Source organism: Notothenia coriiceps, unplaced genomic scaffold, assembly GCF_000735185.1.
Source record: "Notothenia coriiceps isolate Sejong01 unplaced genomic scaffold, NC01 NC01_scaffold00000339, whole genome shotgun sequence".
NCBI lineage: Eukaryota > Metazoa > Chordata > Actinopteri > Perciformes > Nototheniidae > Notothenia > Notothenia coriiceps.
The window spans coordinates 16656412-16677672 of record NW_011333040.1 but is presented as its reverse complement, the minus strand read 5'-3'; the positions used below and the strand labels follow the sequence as shown (position 1 = coordinate 16677672).

Genomic DNA, 21261 nt, shown 5'->3' with positions numbered 1-21261 from the left:
CAGCAGAGAAACGCATGTAATGTGCATGGACCGTCTCCAAGACATTGACCATAAATGTCCCTAATAAATAAGGACAAGCCTACACACAGCACATTAGCGGCATTCACCATCTCTCTGGATGCCATCCATTCATACTCTCTCTCTCTCACACACATCATTTTTTTCTCTTCCTCACTGTCCATAACCCTCAAATGGATAATGATTGATTTTTGTTTTGGTAATGTTGCTCCCCCGCAGGTTTAATTGAGCTGACTCAGAAGATTTGACCTCTAAGTATTGCTGTTATTCGTGTAGTGAAGGAGAGAGATACTAAGTAGTTGCCATATTTACACACGGTATGAACATATGTTTGACTTAAGCCCCTGTCACACTGTCCCGAAATTGACACCCGATGGACACACGAATATGGAATTGTGAATTTCGCACGAAGATGGCCCCGAACCACACACGAAGGCAACAGTTACATTACATTTAAGACATACAACTGCAACGAAAGTAACACAAACAATTATGTTAAGTATTATGATACTGTACTGATATTTTCAGACTTTGTTCTTTACTTTCTCCGTCTTTATATGTAGAAGATATTAAGTTTTCTCCGTCATGTTGTTTCCATAGCAACAACAACTTCCTGTCAACTCTCCTTCAAAATAATATATTATATCCTTTTCAGTTTCACAGAACACAAATTGGGTTATTTACATAATATGTTTACATGATTTTGTTGTGCAATAAAACAACCCGATGGACACACGATAGAGGAAAAGTTCAAATTCAGCTCTGATCGTAACAACATCGGGCCATTCGTGAGGGCATCTTAAGCCTTCGTATGACCGCCGGTGAGTTTGTTAGGCTCCGGCAGCAACTTCGTGAGCGGTAGAAAAATCTTTGGCATGCCAAAAAATTGCCGAAGGACCTTGTGAAGGTTCATTTTCGTGTTGAATTCGTGTGTCAATTTTGCCCTTCGTAAGGCCATCGTGAGAGCATCTTGTTATCATCGGTGCCATCGGGCATTCGCCCCGATCAGAGTGAGGGCGGATGCCCGATGGCACCGATGATAACACGAAGATGACACGATTTGACAAGATGCCCTCACGAGTGCCTTACGAAGTTGCCGCTCACGAAGTTGCTGCCGGAGCCTGAGAAACTCCTTCGGCGGTCATACGATGGCTTAAGATGCCCTCACGAATGGCCCGATGTTGTTACGATCAGAGCCGAATTTGAACATTTCCTTAATCGTGTGTCCATCGGATGTCAATTTCGGGACAGTGTGACAGGGGCTTTAAGGAAAGCATGTGTCATGGGGGAATGGCCCTCAAACTGCTATAGCTGAATCATTGCCTTAAAAGCCTGTATATTAAGAATTATGTTGGGTTTTAATACCTTATTGTGTTTTCAGTGGTTACTTTTGATTTGAATGTAAAAACACATGCAGAAGAATATTTGATATAGCTCAAGTATTCACTCTTTACAATAATCATTATTGTGCAGACCTTCAACAGCAGCTTCTCTTTCCCTATGTCCCTGCATTAGTCTCATCCACGATCTTGTAACATTACAATATATATTTACCATACTACGTATTTGCCTTTTAATTATTATGATTCTGACACACATATTCAAAAACAAATGAAATAGGAGTATGTATAGGTGCCCACATATGTTATGGAGAGTAAGTCAACATTCAGTAGTGTAGAATACATACATCAACTTTCAGGCTTTCTAATATTTGGATTGGCAGAAGTGAGGAAACATATGTTTATAATTCAATATGTGTTGCAGATTCTCCGACTGTTCAAACTGAGTGTATGTCGTGTGTAGGCTCATGCAGTCTCCAGTAGGTGCTGCTGGAGAGCAGCAGAGCTGTGAGTCGGTGTGTGTGAGTCTGTCCCCACAATCTGGGCTCACCACCAACCTCCTGTCAGCGTACAAGACCACGACTCACCACATCTCCAGGGAGACGCTGAGAGAAAAAGCCACAGCAACACTTAGTGCCGATTCACACCTGAGACAGTACAGTATTTGCAGAATACAGTTAAGCATGCTTTTATTACTGGATACATGTGGGGCTGCATAAGGGCAATTGAGACAGTCTGGAATTACAGAGAACATAATTACATCTCTGTGTTTGTCCAAAAGTCCAGTTAATATTGCATTTATTGATCATTGCATCCATTTCATGTCTATAGGATACAGCTAGTACATTGATACAAATATGCAGTTTTTAATGTATTGAAGAAGAATGTGGCACTAGAGTAAAACTGGTCACACCAGTCTCCATAGTCAGGCTAAGATTGCAATGCAAATTCTTTTATAATTTGCTATGTAACTCTATACAGCAAAGGTTGCTTACTTTTAGATTGAGGACTTTAGAAGTGGCATAAGTTTCCGTCAACTCAGAGGAAAATAAAAAAACAACGCATTAAATAAAGTAGAAAAATGGTTTCAAGATACATTTTCAAGAAGTAGTTCTGACACTTGACCGGTTTGCCATTTCTCAATTGACTTGAGTGTAATTTATGTTATGTATTCAAACTTAATTTGACTTTACATCTGCAATATGAAGTTCTACCGATAGCATCTCCTATGAAGTCATTCTGCCAGACTGTATTTCTGTCACATGTAATTGGAATACTTTTACACATCAGTTTTACTTTGCTGCATCGTAGTGCCTCGGTATGAAAAGAGTGGAGCGCTGATCTCCTGATCCACCTTTTTATTTCCTGTTAGCACAGGGGGGTCCAGTTTAAACTCTGGGGTCCTAACTCCTAGTAAACTAATCCCTAATTCCTGCAAGAGGTTTTTGTTTTTTACCTTTTTGCTTTATGTTAAATTTAACTGCAACCATTTCAATTGTATCAGTTTTCCCATTCACTCAATTTTTATGACTAAGGATTAAGACAAAAACCCAAATGAGCATCTTGAGGCCATATAAGGGCATTGTCTAGAGTAACATATTTAAATTGTAGCTCCTTTAATCCTCTTTCCTCTCACCAAGATAAACCATCTGTTCTGGAATTCAGATCAGACTTCATACAGAGTTAAGATAGCTCAACTTAGCAGACAGATTCTCAGCTCCTGACCCTTTATAACCTTTACAGTAAGTGTACAGAATGCAGATATCTGTTGGTATATATATTCGTATAATTGCCTGTTTTAGAGCCTGAATTGTATAGTTTGAGGTATTCTAATAACATTCTGGCATTTACATTTTGCATAATCAATAGCAACCATATTAAAACAAGTTAGGGCCAACAAATGAATGCAAAACAAACGTATCACATCAGTGCTTTTAAATATGAGTTATGTGTCACTAACATAAGTCGAACATAAGAACTGGCTTATACAGCACAACCCACACCTGGAGCATGGTTTGCATACAGTAGAAATTAACCCTATGCTATCCCTTGCCCGGGTGCCACTGGGCAGGCAGCCACTGACAAGGTTAAGCTGTTTAGAGTAGGTGAGGAGATTACACAGCTTATTATTATTATCCACATCTCTCTCTCTCTCTCTCTCTCTCTCCATCCCCCCATACCCCCCTCCCTCTCGGCTGGCCGCATGGGGCCGCTCCGAAATTTAATACCATGTCTACAACAAGATAAGGCTTTCTTATGGACAGATTAACAATATGCCCATTGTTGGTAGCCCCCGTGCAGTCTTGCAAGCAGGCAGACACAGGCAGCCCAGGCATTAAGGCCGGGAGTCTGGTTGTCCGATGTGAACTCTTGCAGAAAGAGAAAGAAATGTTGGGAAAAACATGAAGGATGGAGTGCAGACGCACAAGAGGAAAACGAGGAAGGGGAAGGTATAGGGAATAAGAATGACAAACAGAGAAAAAGGTGGAATAGAGAGAAGAAGAGGGAGGGGAAGGAATTTACCAACCTCAGATACTCTGGCACTACTGGGTCAAGCGCAGCATACTTCCCCAGTAATAAGAGACTGGGGAAGGCATGTCAGAAGCCAAATTGCCCCTCAAACCCACTGACAAGGATTGTCAGCAGAGAGGGGAGAGCGACTCTCTCTGGCCTACTCTCATGCCAGGGTTAATCACTGGCAGTTACAGAGAGGAGGAGCAATCAAAAGGCCGTGATGGCGCAGCACTGGAGTGTGTGTGCTCCGGTGCTCGGGTGTCATAAGCTATACTGAGACTCAAACCAACCATTTCTCAAATGCAATGCATGTTCTATATTCAGTGCTGCAGTGTGTGTGTGTGTGTGTGTGTGAGTGTGTGTTTATGTGTGCGTTTGGGGGTAGTAGGATTACGTGGGTGGGGATTCAGAGGTGATGAGGCTTTAAACTGGAGGGGTCTCCAACAGACCCTCGGGTCCTGAGCACCTGGTGTCAGATCATGTCAGAGGGCAGGGGGCCAAGAAATTCCTCGTTTGAGCTTTGAATGTGAGCGAGTGATGATGGTGAAAACGTACAGATGGAGCCCGTTAAAACGTTTTTCTACAATAAGAATAATGTATCTTAGATCAGTTTACCCTCTTCCTACTTACTGATTTTTATGATGACAGAATATCATGATGTAAATGACATGCATTTAATAATTTGCTTGTTATTTTATCAAAGATCAACATTGGCCAATCATGCTTTAACAACATTGTATTCATTAGTTGTTTCACAATTATTCTTATGTAAGTCAAATAAAAGTGTAATATTAAAATGTGTAGGTGATGAATGCAGTACCGTTTGTGCATGTGTGTGAGTGACCATACATCCCACCAGCATGGCAACCACAGACTGTTTGTATTCACATGGTGACAGTTGACAGCTGTTTTTCCCTTTAATAAGATTAGGCTAAAGAAATTAGTTGTGCACTCTTTAATCTGCTATTTAACGGAGGGGGCCACCTGGGGCCTGCTTTATCCCATCCACTCTGAATCTCTAATCAGAGCGGGTTGGATTCACACAGGGATGAGCGCAGCACTTCTCTGCACTCAGAGCCTGCATCCCTTCAAGCCAATAAATAGAGGATCCCCCAGTCAAAAGAAAACTCAGCGTATAGTAGTATTTTTATTTATTTTTAACGTCTTACATTCTAACATTGTCCCAAGTGTTGTAGTTGGTTTAAATGACTTTGTTTTTAGATTTTGTTTTTGGATTCTGAACATCCCAAATTGTTATTGCACATCGTATTTCCCTATTTCTCTGTCACATATTCGCTTGACATCATGCATTCAGTATAGTATCTAAGCAAGGCATACTGTAGACACAATGTTTCAAACACTGAAATGTTATGCAATTTGTTATATTGGCATGCATAACCCAGTTTATTTGATAACTCATGTGAACAGAAATGTAATATTGGAAGGGCCAATTTCAGTTTTTTTCATTAGAAACGGGTAATGATAGATTCCTGTGACACTGAATGTGGAATTTATACTAATTTCAATTAGGATTTTCACAGGCTCATATTTACCCAGATTGCACTATATGTTAACAATATATAGGAAAGTATTGCAGAGATTATTTTGAGGATATTTATTTTCAAACTGTTTTTAGTAATGGATCTTTATGATACAATATATTCTGTATTTATTAATATGTGTCATATCTATATACAGGTACAGCTGTTCTTAAAGACTAATGCACACGGTGCCAGTGTAAGTAAGTGTTGTCATCCTCGGTTGCTCTCAGAAGGGGTCTCTGTGTGTCGGTTAATGTGGTTCCTCCGCAGTGGGAGCTGTAGTGGGCTGGTTGGGAGAAATCCGCTTTGGCACTGCTGCACAAACGGGCCTTTTACTGGGCAAATCAATCAGGCAGCCCGGGCTTGGGCCACTGCCCAGAAAGCACAGTTTGGAGGGAGTCTCACCTTACCTCCGTGCACTGGCTGAAAGGAGCCAGTATTATCACTGAACAGCCCTCACCCTGTCACCTCCGCTTTCTTTCCCTCTGCCTCCTCCCGTGAGCTTTCTCATGCTGTCATCTCTCTCCTGTTGTCCTCTTCTACCATCATTGTTCCTCTTATCTCCTCATAGCTATATTCTTCTCCTCCTCCTCCTCTCATGCTCTGCTACTCCTTACACACTCTCCAACTTAACAGATTGCCATCAGGAGGTTGTGATCTGAGGAGAAATGTCATATCGTCTCCTGCTATTGGCTGTACGCTCCTCAAATCACTTTTGACAGTTTCCTATTACTTTGTTTACCTGCCTGAAGGCGGGGGCCGCCGATCTCTTTACTGTATTCAAATCTTCTCGATCTGGAGCGACCACAAGTCCAGGCGCAGCTTCTTTAGGCGGATACGTTATGCGGTTCATAATGTCTACTGTTATTTCAGTGAGGATTGGGTTAGGAATGAGGACCAGATGGAGACAGTTATCATACATGTTGAGATGTTTATGACAAGGAATAAACAGCGGCTTGCTTTAAAATATCACAACTGTGAGTCACTTTGCTTTCTGGATGAAATGACGTTTATTTTTTTGTTGGACCCGTTTTGTCTTGAGTGAGACTGAAGGCATGATTAGTTACATGCAGAAAGACAGCATTCTGACTAAACAACCTGTTTCTTGAGTTTATCTCATAGTTTTTAAAGCTATCAAACTTAAAGAAAATATATTTAGCAGCTTAAAACATTGTGCTCATAAATGCTACCATTTATGTGGCATTTGTAATGTTGCGTAAAGATATACTTTAAATGTGAAAGCCAGTGTTCCAGGTGATTGCAGATAAATATAAATCTCAGCATTGTGGTAAACTCAGCAGAAACTGTAACCCAACCAGAGAAGCTACTACTGAGTCTGCATCAGGTCTCAGTGTAGCACCACTGTCTCGCTGCTCATGGGAACTTCCTATTGTCCCTGCTTCTTATCTCTGTGGACAGGTCATCAGGTCAGAGATTAGATTGTCAGAAACATGGCAGAACCTGGCAAGTGAGTGAAACGAGTTTCTTACGGCTGTCGGCTGGACACTTCCTCACTTCCTCGTCTCTTCTCGCCCCGCTCGTTTATCAAATGCTGCTGATCACCATTGGCTCTGATTACAACCTCTCTTACTTGGTCAGCATTACAAGCGTGATTTAAACAGAGTTCGCACATTTTCAAATATTCCTGAAATATTGATATGATTTTGAATTTAAAAGTTTAACATTGGAATTAGTTTTACATTATTATGTGGTGCAGGTAGACATCACCTTTGTGAACCTAATGAGACATTGTTTTGTTGTGTTCTTCCGGAGGGATGTGTGCATCTGTGTTTTTATATCCCATTGTTTTATAAGGTTGCATCTGCAGGGTAATTTTCTTCTTTGAACTTTGAAAAGACATCTGTGTGTCTTGTTTTTCCAGTCTGATACATTTGCACACAACAAGAGAAAAAACACAAAGCATACAGACAGATTTTTTCTGCAACACAATGTAATTAAAGGTTAGGTTCACATTATTTCAGTTTTACTGACATGCCCATATGTACATTTGAAAAGGTCACTTGTTGTAATTTTTCCTTGACTGCCGCAAATAAATGAAGATGGTAATCCCCTTTCCCTGACATTGATATTGCTTTGAAGAAGGTTTTGAGGAATTATTACACTTATGGACGCATTGTATAAAGATACTCCTGAATAAATGTAAACCTGTTCTTTAATGTCTCTCAATAGATGAAAGTCCCAGGATGATAAAAGCGCTGTAGCCCTTTAGTCTGTAGATGTATGATTATAATTCTCATTTTGTTCCCTTAAATATTCACTTAATTACTTTCCCTTTAAGTCACTGTGTATTAAGAATACAGTGAAGAAATCCCCTGCATGGCTGCTGTTGGCAAAGTGTTGTCAGAAATCTCCAGAGCCTGGCAATTAGTTAATTGAAAAGTTATGTACTTGGCATGAATAATTGAAAACAGGGTCTCTGGAATTAGCAGAGTATTCACAAATGAATCTGGCACACGGCTTTATGAGTTGAAGATAGAGGCACTAATGTTTGGCTGAAGACATGATTTCAAGATCATTTTGTGGTTAAATGAATTGCTTTGTGAGCTCAACGCAATAAGAGCTACATGATAAGATTCGAAGTCAAATGTAAATCGATTAAAATTGTAAGAATAATATTGTAAGGGGTTTGTCTGCACCTTTTCTAGCCTAAAACAAATGGTACACGTTGGTACCTGAAAAGAGCGTAGAGCGTTTCCTTCTACAGATGTTAATGACGACCGCAGAAATCCTCTGTTTTCTATGATAACTTAATTTGTTTCACATCTCAATAATGTGTTATTTTTAAAGCCTATCTCTTGATCGAAAGACAGCAGTGATGTTGAATTTGTCACATTTTCATGTAAACGGAACCATGCAGACTAAACAATGTAGACTTGTCAGAATCATTCACGAACATACGACACATGGTTCGGATTAGGAAAACCTAAATCAGGAGGCTCTGACCGTTGGGCTATTGACTCTACGAACCTCACAGTAAGTCCAATGTGTTCAAATTGGATACGATTATAAAATAAAACCATTGTTCTGTATCGTTTAAACAAAATAAAACTCAAAGGCTTATTCAACTACATGATACAGCAGAACAGCTACACAGCAATTGCAGACAAATATAATCAACATATTAAAACAATTGCGTATTGTCAATATGTTGGTGGTTCCTCGGTGCAGGACAAAAACCAGAGGAGACAGGGCTTTCAGTGTTGCAGCTCCCAGACTGTGGAACAACCTCCCAGCACATATCCGGACTGCTGAGTCTATTGAACTTTTTAATTCTCAGCTAAAAACTCACCTCTTTGCACTGGCTTTTAATACTAGGTGAACATTACATTTTTATATTTGTATGTGTTTTTTATTTATTTTTTATATGTTTCTAGTTATTGTGCTTTTTATCATGTTTTTAATTATTGTTTTATGGTTGTACTCCCATTGTGTTATTTAATATTGTAGTTATTGCCTGTACAGCACTTAGGTCAACTGAAGGTTGTTTTAAATGTGCCATATAAATAAATAAAGATTGAGATTGCAATTTTTTATCTGGAAAACATTTGTACAACCTCTTGTGAGACTATAGTATTCCTCAAAACCGAAATCTAAAATTAAACAACTTCAGTGTGTTTCCCTTTATACTCAAATAATACTCTATTCTGTAAACTGAGTCAGCTTAGAGCCTTCACAATCATTTTTGATTTAGTCAATCTATGTTGCTCTACTTCTCCTTTTCCCTCTTCCCATTGTCTCTTATATTACCTCACTCTGTTTCTTTTCCTCCCTCTATGTCTCATTCATTCCTTCTATCCAGCATACACTATAACATTCTCCTGCTGAGAGACTTAAGGGTTAGTTCTGGGCCCTGGTAGTTTCCCATTGTAAAGCCCTCCTAGTTAGCCCCGGTGTTTAGCCGTGGTTATCTGAACAGGGCTAACATGACCTGCAGGGCTCCTTTACACCCCGCTGCAAACACTTCCGAGACTTCTCACTTGCCTGCGTTTGGCACCCGACCAGAAAGCATCTGTCACAGTGACTTCTAGTGACCATACTTTAGCCCCGAGCTGATAAATAATATAGAGACATGTGCTATTATTCATGGTACAATGCTGGGGGATTGTCTCTCAGACTAATCCTCCCTGAGACGGTACAAAACGCTTTGGAAATGTTATTTCATTACAACTTAAAGCCCCCTTTCTAATATAGATTGCTTTACTTGGATTTTACAACTAAACAATGAAAAGTGCACCTTTTCCTCTTTTAAACATGCATTTTCTGTTAATAGGTGTATAGGGACTAAGCACAATATTTATGTTATTTACTCAATGGTGCTAGTGTATTCAAAGGGTTATTATAGGCTTTATCATTCGAGGATTGGGATATGAAATGTAAGCCCATTAAGTTGTGAGATATCACACATCTCAGTGTCAGATTCTTTCTTCCAATCGTTCCGTGTCTTTCGACAGGCCTCCTTCAGTCTGGTGACGGATGAATCTGCTCTGTGCAGGGTTCTCCCTTCTCTGAAGAAACTGATCACTTACCATACGAGCGAGAGCCAAACATAAGTACTACTGCCTCTCTGTTGGCAAGCATGGCGAAGTGCTGAGCTGGCCCCAAGCCCATTTAAAACTGGACGGCTCTGGAATTACAACAGAGCAAGGATTCCATGACTGAACTGTATTTACAGAGGACATTTAGATGTTGATAGTCTGTGCTTACAAGCAGATACATCATTTATATGAATAACTTGCTGATAGATAGTGTTTAATATTTATGAAGCTTTTAATTGAGCCCACTTTTCACGGGGTGCTGGCAGGGGCAGAGACTTGTGGTGGTAACGATCACGGCCAGTCACTAACACGCTATTAGCTAATAAAAATATAGCTATTGTCCCTCTTAAAATGCTGCAATTAAGTAATTGTCTGCTCGATGGCAACATCTTTGTTCATTAAAATTTATTCAGGGATCAAATTATTCTCGATTTAATGGACTGAGCAAAGGTCAAGCATTCATTATTTGAGAGGCTTAAAAGAGACGACTTCCATTTCTTCGCTAATGCACAATAAAGAAAACGCAGCAGCTCCAAATGGATCCATCCAGGGCCGATAGCTCAGTCAGTGAGTCGAGAGAGAGGTGTTGACATTGTTTTCTTTTCAACTTCCTAACCATTTCACCACATTTCAGCTTGTTGTTATTTAAATATCGTCAATAAATCTGACAATTAGTGATTAATTAATGTACATGCAGCGGTGCCTGCATGCATTTACCTTTTTTTAAATACTACTTTTTGATGTTCATGACAAACAATGTTCAAATCGCACTGCAAGGATAAAACACAAAATAATTGAATAAACTAAAATATCCTTGGAATCAGAGTAATTATTTATATTCAAATAAGTTGTATTAGTAAATGAAAAAAGGGTTAAAATTGGAGTTGATGGTCTTGAACAAATGTTTTGACTTATTTCACTATTAGAATAAACATCATAGCATATAGTGATCATTTCTGTATTGTGTTTTTATACAAAATATACTAGGAAAATAACATGCTTGCAAATGTAAACCAAACCAAATGACACAACACCAAAAAGGGTTATAATTACATCATAAACAATGTCTTAATACTGCAAATCACTTAGAAATGTGACCAGGTTTGTACTTTGGAATAAGCTCGCTCTTCAAGGATCAAACTGCTGTCTGGATTTGTGTAAAGCAAAGTGTTATCGGACCTGAAGTACTAAATGTGAAGTATGACCTCAGGTAAACGCGCCCTGTTCAGCCAAACCCAGTGTAAAAGAGAGACAAATTGACAATAGATTCCTTAGTGGAGCCATTTAGGGGGAAAAATGTCATAACAACAAGCTTACGTCCAAGTGACATGTGACACAGAGTACAGAGGTTATGTGCAGTTTAAAATTGTATTCTAATTACAGGTATATGTAAAGTCTGCGCTGACTGACAGCTTCAACAAAGACGTGAAAGAGGAGTGGGCTTCTACTGGAGTTGGGGTAAGCTTGAGAAATGCTGTTTTAAATGCTCTTAGCGGTGACTATCGAATGCTGCTCGGCCTCCAGAGCTGACTGGCAGAACGTTGACACACTGGGAGGTCTGGTGACGGACAGCTCTCTCTGAAGGACATCCCTTTTAGGAGAAGTGGGCCGGCAGCCCCTCCAGGGTCGACATACCTGAGCCAGTCAGACAAGGTGAGACGGATCCCTGCACCGAGCTCCACAGAGGCAGGGCTGGCGACAGAGTAATAGGCCAATTACCAGTGATTTGTACTGCAGGGGGCGGAGAGGGAATGTTCTCCGGCCTGTCACTGCCAGACAAATTTGTGATATCACAATAATGCATTGTCATGGTGGGCTCGGTGTAAAAGCCCGGTGTATTGAATTTCACCTCAACTATTGTGGTTGGATTTTTTTTCTCTTTTTGTTTTCAAAAAGGTATTGAGACTCTATAATCTCCTCTGTTCTTTACTGTCATTTTTAGCAAGTGCACCATTACAGTACAAAAACTATGTTGAAATATACATTCACATAGATCATCTAAGTTTAACCATAACAAATAACAAAGCTGTTCTAATTTCTGTCCTGCTATTTTCCTGTGTCTTTCCACTACAGCTTCTTGGCATCGTCTCAAACTCAATCAGAACTGCCTTCATTTCCTCTTTCACTATCAAGTGCTCCTTTGTCTTGCTCTTCATTTTTATTCAAACGCTTTCTGTCACTTGGAGAATTTATTTTTCATTGGCTCATTGAGAGGTGTAAGCTGCTGCTCTTTCATTCAGGAGGTGATGTCGGTATGGGAGTTTTCTTTTAATATCAGCATTATGTATGCTGGTTATAGCCTGTCCTCTCAATTGAGTGTGCCTGCAATGAACATTTGCATATTTAAATGTTACTGTATATTTTTTGCACGTTTTAGAAGTATTAGAAGTCTGTCAGCAATCACTGATTTTTACCACCTAATTCAAAAAAATGTTCATCTGGGGGCCTTCCTTCCATCTTGGGAAGAAGTACTCAGATAATGTCCTTTGGAGAACATGGAAAAACAACATTTGCTTGTTCATGTGTGAGCTTTAGTGGTGCTGGTTGTTGAGCTAGCTGTTTTGCCAAATGCAGTCTTAAGCTAAGCTAACGAGCTTCAGAGTGTAGAATCAGATTTAGTGTGGTGGAGTTTGTGGTGATTTTTTAATCCAACTCCGCAAAAAAGCAAGTGGGTTAATTTCTGTTTTACTACAATAGATCTTAATAACTGATAGCTAAGTTGGCTACAAGGTTGCAGCCTCCTCAACTTGACTCAACAGACTGGCATTTACAAAATAACCACAAAAAGAAATGTTGCTTAAACTTTTTACCCCTGATAAGAGTGTCACTTAGTTTGCCTGCTCTATAGAATATATCACTTAGTATATCCCTGTATACCACTGATAAATCAACACAACAGAAACCTTTCCAGCAGCTAGACATACCTCAGGACTGATTCCTGTCTGTGTCAGCTCTCTCTGTGCAGCCATGTCAGCCCCAGCTGCTGTGCTCTAAGGACAGCCAGCTGTTTGATGGACTGCGGCCGGTCACTGAATATGTGTGAGAAACCTGCCGCTTGTTCCCTCACTCATTTCACAGTCCCACCATATCTGCGGTTTTCACAGTAGCCAGAAAATGTAACCTATAGTCGTGGATAATATGAGAGAGTTTAATGTCTGGGAATGCTTGGAGAGGAGAGGAGAAGCTGCACTTTGTTGAGCATTTACTCAAGATTTAGCTTCCTTGCCCCGTTGTATCTATCCTTAAAACGTTACCTCTTGCACACAGGCACACTTGTCTTTAGTGCTGTCTCAGAAGAGTACATCAAGACGTAACCTATGACCTCTAGGAGACCTAATGGTGTCTCTCTAGTGCCATTTGAAAGCCCTGACCCTCCGGTGTCCAAGAGATACATTGATTTTAGAGGAAGGATGTGGAAACGAGCCTTCCTTCCTCCTTCCTCCCTTGGTTTCCAGCGGACAGGAGAGCCATGGAGCAACGTTGGCTGATGCACAAAAGCCGTCCTCCGTGCTCAGGTGTCTCAGGGCAGCATTAAGAGTGACCAGGCAACCCCACACACAATCAGGCCCTCACACTGTGGAGGTATTGGCATACAGGACTCCATCCTGTGCTAAGCATGCCACTGAGTAAGAGATACCTGCTGATGGTATTTATTGGAGGAAGTGCGGCTCTCTTTTAGGGCGGAAAGTGGAGCAAATTTGTAATGAAAATGTTTGCTGACTCATTACGAGTCCTAAAAGGTGTTTAAGTTGCAGACGTCAGAGGGATCAGGCAGGTTTGTGTTTATTTGCGTACCTGCTGCGAACAACTTTTACATATTTTGGGTTTAACTGGGAATTGGAGGATAATTACATAATTACTGTATTAAGATAATCATGTCAAATCAAATAATTTCTTTCACTTTGCTTTCTTTACTTTCATCTGGGAACAAGATTTCTTTTCAGGATCCAGATTTTGACAGCTAGTCCTCAGTTACTCAACATCCAACATCTTTTTTCAGGCCTTGCTGACAGGCCGCCAGTCATTTTGGCCCCCTGAAGAGCCAGTTTCACATGGATGGTGTGCAAAAATGATCTCTTTGAAAGGAGAAACACTTGTGTAGATGTGAAGGTGCCTCTAGGTATTAGAATATTTCATTACATGTCACTTGTTAGACGCTTTTATCCAAAGCGACTCACATACTCAATACTGTGGGCAATCCCCGCAGGAGCCATTTGGGGTGAAGTGTCTCAGGGACACAACGACATGCTGACTGCAGTGGGGTTTGAACCTGTGCTCCCCTGATCCCAACACCAAGGCTCTATCCACTGCACCACACGCCTCCAAATGTGTTGTGGAGATGAGTTTTCTGGCTTGGCTCTTTCTTGTAGGCTCTTTTATAAGCTAATGCAGCTGAGGTTAGGCGTGGAGGTACTGTAGAAAAAAAACAGGCTTCTCCTTTTGTTTTCCTTTTGTTTCAGTTTCTTGTAGTTTTTTGCAAAGCACATCGGAGAGTGATGTCTGCATGTCATTTGATTATTAACACAGAATAGTCAAAGTAGAGGCTAGTTGGTCAGTTGATAATGTCATGAAATACTGCACATTTTAGAGACACATTTAAATACTATGTTGGATCAATAGACATTATATGATATTAATCATATAAGTATTGACAGCTAATAGTGCAAGTTAATAGTAAAAGATTCATAATGTGATCAAAGCAAAACAAACAACCCCATGATTACGCAAAAAGTCTTGACGATAAATCAGACAGAGTAAATAATGGTTGAATATTACTATGTCTCACATCATCGACGCTGTGGTCGACTCTGTCATAACATCAATGCTAATCCAGCCTCACAATATCATTTAGCATGCACCACACACAACGCTGTACGGCAGCTCATTCATCAAAGCACATCATCTTCTCATCAACATGCATTTCAGTGATTCAGGCAGCTCACAAACTCCAGTATTAATATCAGGAGTATCACCTTGTGGTCCAAACTGATGTGCTAGTAATAGGGAAAAGCATTTTTATTCTACCTCTAAAGTGTCATTCGGAAAGGACGTTTCCTCTGCGAGAATAAACGGGTGTGACCTTTGACCCTGCTAATCCATCATGGGGACAGACAAGGCAGGGCAGAGAGATAGTGTTGTTAGTGCACCAGCCGAGCTAAGTCAACCTGCTTGCTTTCATGTATTGACTCAAGTATTGTTTCTTTCCAAGTAATGTGAGTATGTATAGTCTTTCGTGTGCTTTGGGTACTTTAAAAGAAGCCTTTTATAAGGAGGCAAACAAACCCTGTCTTCAAATGTTTCCTTTTTGAAGATAATGGTAGAAATCTACAAGATTGGCACTAAACCAGAAACAAACAAACAGAAGGAACAAGAGCTGGGAAGTAGCTCGTATATCAGTGTTTCAGTCTGATTGTATCTGTGATTTCCTCCCTGCTGTAACTCAGATCGAACCAACTTTTGTACAAAAATAAACACTGCTACAAAGCTGAATAAGGTAGACAAGGTGTCAGTGATTCAGTAAACTTCTAAACCAGATTGCAGTCGCTAACATATACAACACTTCTGACTAAGGCTGAATACTAAAATCAAGATGACGACAAAGATAAGCACGTCTGTGTGAGTACAGTTTGTTGAACACTAAATCAGTGGGCGGATAAGAAAGGACAGACTGATGAAGGATTACTAAATACATTGTCTGAACATTTGTAACGTATCCACACAATGCTGTAAAATAGCATGTGATAGTTGAGCTTATTCACCAGTAAGCTGTTCTGTGAGGAAACTGTATAAAGCACTCCATATCTGGAGAAATACAAAACAACATTTTAGTTTCAAAAGAAGATCTAGCCTCCTTACTGTATTTCAGAGGGCTGTGATTAAATGAAAGGTGAGGTCATTGCACCCAAGCATCCAACACAATTGTGCGAAAAATGTGAAGCTTAATATTGACCAATTAAAATGAAGAAAAGCAGTTCAATTATTATACAGTATCCCATGGCATTCGCAGAGCCAAATGGTAAAAAGTTTTCTCCTCCAACAGCCTAATTAATACTGCTGTGGTTCTATGCAGCCATATCATTTCCCCGCCCTTTCACTCAAAATGTTCTCAGCTTTTAGTAACTTTATTTTGAAGTTTGACCTCCACTCTGCAGAATGATGTATGTGCAGAGTTAGAAAAACAGTTTCCACATTCATCTGCTGAAGAGAGAACATTTTCCTCTGCTCACCTTAATCTGGTTTATGCATGCAGAGTACAATCGTGGTGTTGTGACATCACAACCGATGACCCATGTAGAAACATAAAGCCACTGTGTACAATGAGAATGGACTTTCAGTGTTCATGGTTGGAGAGGTTTTTATATCCAGCGATTAAACATTTAAAATAATCGTTTATTTTTTCCAAATGTATAGAGTACAGAGATCAAGAAGATTATTTGTGAATTATGCCGTGTTGCTGTTTTAATATTTATTTATTTTTTATTTCTATTCTTTATTCTATCAAACCACTGTAAAGCATCTTTGAGCACCTGGAAAAGCGCTTTGAAATAAAATGTATTATTAAGATGATATTATTAATCTTTAACCTGGTACTTAAATGTGTCATGTGGAAAACAACATCTCATACAAACTATCAATCAAAGCAGAATAATGTTATACGTCACATAATACCTTGGGTCGTTCTTTAAGCACAAGAAGCCAGAATTTATGTTAGACATTTTATTTATATCAGATTGGCTTATTTAGATCTTTCTGATCCATTTTCCAAATCTTACCCTCAGTTGTGTTTCCAAGACAACAATCTTGACTGATCCAATCCAAACTCTTACAAATATTCAAAATTAAAATCTCTCCAATACATTGGAGAGATTGAAATGCACTCATTGACTATGACTTTGTTTGTATTTCCCTGAAGTTGCCGACACGGGCTATAAACATGCATATCACAAACTGCAACAAGGATACCCAATGTAAACAAGGGCCTTTCTCCATGTGGACACTCTCAGTAGATCTATTAGAAAAGGAAGAGATAGCAGACAGACTATCACTGATGTCAACTATGTCAGTTTACATGTCTACAGCCTCACTTAAACTTACTCAGGCTTTAATCTACAGTGCTCCTGACCTACTGCTGTTCTGTCACCCTGACATGTTTAACAAATACTGTCGGGCCGGGCCAGGATACACCAAAGGTGTTGTTGTCTGTTTGCACTGAAGGTGATGGATTATGTTATCCAAGCTTTCTTATCAATATCTTCAACAAGTGCTGCACTTTTCTGTGAAGAAAACTCATATACAGATTGACAATTAGGGGGAAATATGTTATAAAGAAGCCTATCTTATGTGTTGTTACTTTCACAGTGTTTTATTTTCCCCTGTGACTTCCTTTTTAACCAAGAGGCCAGATAGACTGTCAGTGGGGAAGGAGCCCGCCTCGGAGGTCTCCCCCTTCAATCACTCGGCACAAAAGCAACAAAACACGCCTCTGTAAATATTTCAGTGGCTTCAGCACCTCGTCCAGGATCCTGCTGAGTCCTCTGAGTGAGCCATTGTTCTTCCCACGGCAGACTGTTTTGTGTGGTGCTGCTGGACATGGCTGCTCTGTTGTGGGGAGGCAGCGGTGCCTGCATGCATGCAGTCGCAGAGCAGAGGATTAGGGTTGATGTTTCTCTGTGTCTAACTGGCTGCCAGGCACGCTCTGCCGCCTTGGCACAGCACACACAATTTACATCATTTAGTTCTGCTTACAGCGGAGTGAAAATCTAGTGTAAATAGAGTCCAGATTATCCATTCAGTTTGGGAAAGCGCTGTATGTCTGACCACTAACAGCTCTAACTTGAACCAAAGGCCAAGATTTAAGTTTCTGTTTGAGATGTTATATATAATTACCAGTTTTTTGTTATACAACTAAAATTGTAACCACTGGCTTCCTTCAGTCAGTTTCTTTTGTAAATGAAAGGCTTTATGGATGTAGTCTTTTGAGGAAAGTTGTTCACAGTCCAAGAATATTGCCATAATAAATGGGAATCCAGATTTGCCCTTGATATCAGCCACGTCCCTCGCTGCTTCCCTGAGCGAGTCTTCGGGGAGCGCTTTGCAATAAGAGTAATGTCCCCCCTGTGCATGGCCACCATTCAACAATTTACGGGCAGATTACAGTTTCTAATAAAAATGTTGCAGGCTTAATTAAAGAATCTGCTCCCTATTTTATGATAGTCCAGCCCCCCTCCGCCACTTCTATCCAATTTAATTATTCTGATGTACATAATTAGCATGAGCTGGCCATTGTTCGCCTCATTTGCATATTATATTGGATAATTGAATGAGAGTGGCTGATGATTAAATTAGGGTGAATGACAGATGATTCGGCTCGCCGTGTGGAAAAGTTAACAGAATGAGCACACAGGGAATACGACATGTGCCTTTTGAATATTTATATGTTCCACCGTGGTCACCCCCAGCAGACGCACTCTGCTAATTTAAAAAATGTGCAGCGGCTAAACTTGGGTTCCTCTTGGACGTCACAGGATGCTGTTTCTTCGCCTCTGGCTGCTCCTCTGTGGTCACTACTGTGCATAGAGAGGAATGGGGGCAATGTTAAGCATGTGAGAAACACTTTTTCAAATGTTTTAAATGTGTTCGTCCATCATCGAGGCAACACATTTACCGATTGATAAGACAAATGAGACTAGTGTGGGGAAATTCATTTCCAGGCACTTCCAATGTAAACACAGACTGCTGGTGCCTGCCCGCCTGCACCATTACGGACAGGCTCCAATTCGCTGATGACGGCTGTGTTGGCAAAAAAGTTTTGAACGTAGTTAGGCAATTTGGGGGGAAAAATATGAAAATATACAGAGTAAACTACTGTGCAATGCAGTGTTAAGGTTTTATTTAACTTCTTATCAGTAAGAACTACATTTCTCTTTCCAAGGTTCAAGGCTCTTTATTTACTCATACGAACATAGCTACAGTGTAGTTATGTCGATGAAATTCTTAGTCCAGTTCTTGAAGAACATTTGTTGAAAAACACTCATTTCATCATCTTGTCAATTGGTTTGTCAAGACTAAATGTTATCAGAGGTTCACATCCTCTTCTTTTACTATTCATCCCGCTCTCTGGAAATCTTTCCATGCGAGGTTCAGTCAGGGTAAATGTTTAGAGGGAATATTTGGAACAGCTTTAGCCTTTCACATGCTAATGTAAGCACTGGCGGCACAAGAAAGCTGGCCTGACCCAGGGGCCACATGGTGACACAGTCTGCTGATTCAGTGCCGGCAGCCCTGGCTTTGTTTATGTGTGTGCACGAGAAATAATGCACGTCATAAAAAGGAGAACTTTGAAGGGGAACCACTACCCGGGATGATAAATGCCCCCTGCTCTTCGGATATAAATAACTCTTCTCAATAGTACAAAAGCCATCTCGGGAGTGACTTATACTCCGTCATTTCTACAATAACATCGGGCCGTGTTTCCACCCCTGGTGTTCCTCACATATTGAATCATCCTCTGGGAATCTTGTCTTTTTTGGACACAAACTACATCACTTTTTAATTGGGTTGCTTTGAAGTAAAATGGGTTTCTGAGTATGTAAAATAAAATCGAAGCAAAGTTGTTGAGCAATGCATCTAATAAATGACATAGTGACGTCAGAGTTGTAGGAACTTGTGCTGAATCACAGAAGCAGCTCACATACAGAGGGCATAAAGCATGCTTCAATGGTTTACTTCAAGGATTGCCCGTTTTCAAACAAAGTGTGCAACACGCGACGCTTGTGTTTGTCTTTGTCTGCCACATACCTTGTAAAATCTCCTCTGTTCTCTGTGTTATAGTACATCAGTACACAAAGTGTCGTCACATTGTCTGCCCGGAGTCATTTCAGGGGGCAGAGGAATTTACACAGTGGAGGATCTGTCAGTAGGTGGTATAGGAACTGTAAAGATAAGTCCCTACAGCAGCTTAAGTCTAACTTCCTTTTCACAAGAGCCTTCGGCATCTCTCAGATCTCACAGATACAGGCGGACCCCTCGCTCTTATCAGAAACCTGACCATACCCACTTCCAGGAGAGAAAGATGAAGATCTGAACTCTGTGTGTGTGTGTGTTCATGTGTGTGTGTTCATGTGTGTGTGTTCATGTGTGTGTGTGTGTGTGTGTGTGTTGGGGGAACTCTTGCAGGGCTGATATTTGTCATGGTGTCTGTTGCCCAACACATATCAGGTCACAGTGTAAAGGATATTCGAGGTGTAGAGACAGGTAACTAAAGCCATTCATCCATGTGCCACTTTTTTTTAATAAAGTTAAAGTTGTTTCAGATTCTGGTGCGAATTTTCTGCATTCTCACTTTTGTCAATGAGATGTTCCTAGAAAAAAGTGCCTGTGTTTGTCGTACATGATTGTGTGTTCAGAGTTGGAACTGCTCATTGTTCTGAAACACCAGTAATAATGAAAAAACCAAAAGCTCATTGTTCCAAAGGCCGCAAAAAATACAATTGCAACAAACAGTAGCACATTTGTTTGCTATTTGTTATGCAGAATGATGATAATATTTTCTATTGCAGTGGTTCCCAACCTGGGGGGCACCAAAGATCGCAGGGGGGGCGCCAGGCCTCAGATGATTTGAGGCCAAATATCATATTTATATATAATTGTAACGCAATACATGATTGTCACTNAACTATGAGAGACAAAATGAGAAAAAAAAATCCAGAAAATCACATTGTCTGATTTTTAAAGACTTTATTTGCAAATTATGGTGGAAAATAAGTATTTGGTCAATACCAAATACTTATTTTCCACCATAATTTGCAAATAAAGTCTTTAAAAATCAGACAATGTGATTTTCTGGATTTTTTTTTCTCATTTTGTCTCTCATAGTTGAGGTATACCTAGGATGAAAATTACAGGCCTCTCATCTTTTTAAGTGGGAGAACTTGCACAATTGGTGGCTGACTAAATACTTTTTTCCCCACTGTAAGCATATCAAGGACTCTACTCTGGGAACTATTTGTCCCATGCAGCTTTGTGTGTGATGACTACTTCCATTCTTGCAAGGATAATAAATACATGCATCCTGATATTGAAGACTACGGAAGAGGNNNCTGTGTAACTCCCTCTCTTGTATATAAGCAAGTCAAGGACACTGTTCTGGGAACTATTTGTCCCATGCAGCCCTGTGTGTGATGACTACTTCCATTCTTGCAAGGATAATAAATACATGCATCCTGATATTGAAGACTACGGAAGAGGATTAGGGCCACATAAAAAAAAAAAATGTTGTTCTGAGAAAAAAAG

The 21261-nt window shown here is 40.2% G+C and overlaps 1 long non-coding RNA gene across 1 annotated transcript; it reads right to left on the bottom strand.

Annotated features, from left to right (window-relative positions):
* Positions 1-130: 130 nt before the first annotated feature.
* On the bottom strand, positions 131-21039 carry LOC104947285 (uncharacterized). The gene is made up of 3 exons (XR_798546.1): positions 20940-21039; positions 530-533; positions 131-144 (listed from the first exon to the last, which is right to left on the bottom strand). It is a non-coding gene; the product is annotated as an uncharacterized lncRNA (long non-coding RNA).
* Between the last annotated feature and the right edge of the window lie 222 nt (positions 21040-21261).